At 30.0% G+C, this 5,112-nt stretch overlaps 2 pseudogenes; one reads left to right on the top strand and one right to left on the bottom strand.

Moving 5' to 3' along the window:
* Nucleotides 1-1,906: 1,906 nt before the first annotated feature.
* On the top strand, nt 1,907-3,192 carry LOC124897006 (annotated as a pseudogene).
* A 1-nt stretch (nt 3,193) lies between these two features.
* LOC124898826 overlaps nt 3,194-5,112 on the bottom strand; it is a 7,984-nt pseudogene continuing 6,065 nt past the window's right edge.

Below are 5,112 nucleotides of genomic sequence, written 5' to 3'. Positions count from 1 at the left end.
TCCATATTCATCCACAATACCTCTATACAAACTGATATTTAGAAATATAGATGTCGGGATATGCCTTCAACAATAGCCAAACCAAGTCTGAATAAAATTAAGTCTAAAGATAAAAGAACGAGAAAGAATGTCTTCCTATATAAGGAAGCTCACCACTCAAAATTAAAGGCACGAACCGCTTCGATCATCTAAACATTGTGCAGGAAAAGAAAATGATGCTCCGGCCCTTACGTCGCATGGGGACATAGCATCTGGAGACGGTTGCGGTTGGATTACTAGCTTGTAACTCGATGATAAGGATAAAATAACATTTTCATTTAACATAAATCAATATATTATATTCAATCACATTTATCCACTTATCCATACATATAGGTATATCATATGACAAATAAAGGAACAAGTCTTATCAATGCTATTAAAGCACTCATTGGTCATTCATGAAGTGCAGGACTCCGGCCTTCCACACTTATAGATACACACATTATCAATAGAAAAGGACTTTAACCATAATCACATCATCATTGGAAAAAGGACTTTAACCATATACATACTCAATGAGCAAGGGACTTTAACCTCATGCACCTCCATTTGTCTAGGGACTCTAACCGCAAATCATAGTAGATAAGGGACTCTAACCCAAGATGGAATCTTAGATTAGGAAAGGGACTCTAACCATAAGCCATTCCATTTAAGAAAGGGACTTTAACCACAAGCCACATTAGTAGGCAAGGGACTTTAACCACAAGTCATTCCATTTAAGCAAGGGACTTTAACCACAAGCTATTCTATTTAAGCAAGGGACTTTAACCACAAGGCACATTAGTAGGCAAGGGAATTTTACCACAAGCCATTACGACTACCATAGTCGACATTGGGACTTTAAACCTTTGTCCATACATCATCATCTATTCAATTCACACATAAGGACTTTAACACATTCAACCAATTCAACCTATTCATAACCACAAGGTCTTTATGGGATCCTTTATTTTTGAACCATTCCAATAGGCCAATGCCTTAATTCAATTTATCATATCATTTAATTTATGGTCATTAAGACCCTTACAAGACATTCACACTTCATTAGCAATCTTATACCAAAGAATTCATTCTGCAACCTCAAACTCAAAGAATAAATACAGACAAAAATCATTTTGATTTGCTTGTTCCTAAAAATATTTTATGGTCTAGATGTCGTAGAGAATTGAGAATTCAAAGTTTTTTTAATTCTTTGAATTGGAATGGCATCGATAGAAATTCAGTATTTTCCAATGAAACTAATGTAAAAAAAAATGGAGTAAATTTTTGGATGAAAGGAAACCTCTTTATAAAGATAAAAATGAACTAATTAAATTAAAGTTCTTTCTTTGGCCTAATTATCGATTAGAAGATTTAGCTTGTATGAATCATTATTAGTTTGATGCCAACAATGGTAGCCATTTCAGTATCTTAAGGATACATATGTATCCACGATTGAAAATTAATTGATATTACTATATACCCTGTCTCATATAGAGTATCTGAAAGAAAATAAATGCACACATGCCTTGTCTTACATCTCATTCGAATCTAATTCGAGTAGACGATACTAAATCAATAAGGTATCGATTAGATCTAGAAATGAATCAATGGAATCTTCTTCATTTTCAGATTTTAGGTTTAAATTATTCACTTTTGTGAATGAAAAAAATGTACCTACCAACTTTTTCTTTTTGGATTCCTATCTGAATCAAATTTAAAATTTGATTAATCTATTAGAATTGATAAAATTAGGGGTTCATAAAGAAATTAAGTCTGTATACCACGTTCAAATTACTGGCATTATTATTACTGATCGATAAAATTTGATAAAATCCATATTTGTAAAATAAAAAAGGGGAAATTCATTTATGGTAAAAAAATTCTGTCATTTCAGTTATTTCTCAAGAAAAAAAGAGAGGATCTGTTGAATTTCAAGTATTCAATTTCATCAATAAGATACGGAGACTTACTTCACATTTAGAATTGCACAAAAAAGACTATTTATCTCAGAGAGGTTTGAAGAAAATTTTGGGAAAATGTCAACGACTGCTAGCTTATTTGGGAAAAAAATAGAGTGCGTTATAAAGAATTAATTAATCAGTTGGACATCGAGAGACAAAAACTCGTTAATTTGATTAATTTGAAGAGTCATTTCGTTTTCACTTATATGGTTCGATTAAATTTTGATGAACTTCTTTTCACTTTCAGTAATTCATGGAAGAATGAATCGTTAAAAAACTTATGACTGCACCAACTACCAGAAAAGACCTCATGGTAGTCAATATGGGGACTCAGCACCCATCAATGCACGGTGTTCTTCGACTCATCGTTACTCTAGATGGTGAAGATGTTGTCGACTGCAAACCAATATTGGGTTATTTACATAGAGGGATAGAGAAAATTGAGGAAAATCGAACAATTATACAATATTTACCTTATGTAACACGTTGGGATTATTTAGCTACTATGTTCACAAAAGCAATAACCATAAATGGACCTGAACAATTAGGAAATATTCAAGTACCTAAAAGGGCTAGCTATATCAGAGTCATTATGTTGGAGTTGAGTCGGATCGCTTCTCATTTGTTATGGCTGGGTCCTTTTATGGAAGATATTGGTGCGCAGACCCCTTTCTTCTATATTTTTCGAGAAAGAGAATTGATATATGACCTATTTGAAGCTGCTACGGGTATGCGAATGATGCATAATTTTTTTCATATTGGAGGAGTGGCTGCCGATCTACCCTAAGGATGGGTAGATAAATGTTTGGATTTTTTGGATTATTTTTTAACAGGGGTTGCTGAGTATCAAAAACTTATTACCCGAAATCCTATTTACTTAGAACGAGTTGAAGACATAGGCATTATTGGGCAAGACGAGGCATTAAATTGGGGTTTATCGGGACCAATGCTATGAGCTTCCAGAATAGAATGGGATCTTTGTAAAGTTGATCATTATGAGTCTTACGACAAATTTGATTAGCAGGTTCAATGGTAACGAGAAGGGGATTCATTAGCTCATTATTTAGTACAAATCGGTGAAATGATAGAATCCATAAAGATTATTCAACAGGCTCTGGAAGGAATTCCAAGAGGGCCTTATTAAAATTTAGAAATCTGACGTTTTGACAAATTAAAAGATCCTGAATGGAATAATTTTTATGAACATATCTTTGGTCTCAGTATCTTTGATTAGTTTGGTGTTTACTTTTATGAACCAATGAAATACCTAAGGTTTGATACATAATAAGTCCATTATTTTTTACAGACAATCAAATAGGTTCGATAATCAATAACCCCTTCTTCATTAATTCTGTAAGAGGTAAATTCTCCTGAATCAGCATTATATCCAAACTCATTTCTCTCCTTTGAATTGACGATATAGCAATTTTGTTTGGGTTTATCAGTCGAAGCAGGAGACAATATACCTTTACATTTTCGATTATTCTTTGATTCAAAGTATCGTTCCATCTCAATTGAAAAAGCAAATAACGTTTCAAGAACAAATCTAGTTCTGCTTCTGTGTTGCTTTTGTATTATTTTTTATTTTTACCCTTCTTTGTGTTTGATTCCGCGTAATCTTTTTCAAGATCGTTTTGATGTTTTGAGAAAACAAGGCCCAGATTTCCTTTGTTTTCTATATCTGATCCATGCTCTCTTTTTCCTTGACTTGTGGGTTCTTTTGCTTCTTGAATTCGATTCTTTATTTTTTTATTTGATGGTAGAAATTTTTTTTTTGTTTTTATTGATATTTTGATTTTTACTAAAATTTTAATTTGTATTCAAATTTAAAAGAAGTAATTTGCTCGGTATAATCCACGTTTTTAGTTTATATACATTATAAAGTAGTACAAATTCTAGGAAGAACCAAAATTCCATATCCAATATGGGACGATTAAATATTTTTTCATTCATTCCCATCCAATCAAAAAATTCCTTTTTCAAATTTTTTTTTTAGGTTTTTTTGAATTTTGATGAGTTGTAAGATAAAAAAAGTCCTTTTTTATTAATTATTTCATAATTATTAATACCAATTTTATTATTTCGATTACTATTAGTATCGATCTTAACCCAGGCCTCAATATCTCCTTTTTGTCTAACAGAAAAATGGAGAATTTTTCAATTAAAATATTTTCTATATTTTCTATCGAGATTTCTTTCTATATGTAGATGTAGAAGATTGCCTTTTATTAGATAATTATTGATATGAAGATTGTCGGACATATCAAAAGGGTTGTGTTTGGGCGTGTTGGAATTATAAGAAATTTCGAAGTTCTTATTTACTTGAAAGGGTAATGTATAAATAAATGAGTAACTTTTATTTTCATAATTAATCGATTTATATGATAAAAGATCATATCTATAACATTTTTTAAAATTATTTATATGATAAAAGATCATATCTATAGCATTTTTTAAAATTATCTTTTTTGTTTGATAATGAATAGAGTTCAGAATCATTTTCTTTTTTGTAATGAATTAATTGTTTTTTTTCATATGAATTCCATTTGTTTAAGTTTCTATTTTTATTTTGAGCATACAATTTTGATTAACCCTAGTTCTCCATTTTTTTGGCATTAATCTAGACCATCTAATCTTAGATAAATCGTATTGATAATGTCATCTTAACCAGTTTTTCCATTGATTGATTCTATAACTCTGAGGTTTTTTATGTTTTAATTCAAAATGAAATATTCCTAGTGTTTTAAAATAGTCCTTTATTTTAGTCTTAAGGAAAAAGGACGTTCTGTTATATTGAAGAACAGATTTAAATTTAGACAAATTAATAACTTGGGTTTGTGATAATTTGTAAAATACATATGATTGTGAAAAGTAGGATAAATCAAAAAAACTATGTGAATTTTTCTTACTAATATTATAAATATTATAAAGTGACTTTTTTATAGTCGAAATAAAGATAAAGTTAATTTTGTTTTTATTATTAATTTTTTCTTGATTTATTTCTTTATTGGAAATGTATTTCTCAATCAATTTCTTTGTTGATTTAAGCAATTTCTTTGTTGATTTAAGACGGAGTTGTTTATTAATTTTTGTAATATTAATGATAGATAAAAATAGATCGATGTAT

This window comes from Capsicum annuum, chromosome 1, assembly GCF_002878395.1.
Source record: "Capsicum annuum cultivar UCD-10X-F1 chromosome 1, UCD10Xv1.1, whole genome shotgun sequence".
Lineage (NCBI taxonomy): Eukaryota > Viridiplantae > Streptophyta > Magnoliopsida > Solanales > Solanaceae > Capsicum > Capsicum annuum.
The sequence above is the reverse complement of the archived record's forward strand: the minus strand, read 5'-3'. Positions and strand labels throughout refer to the sequence as shown.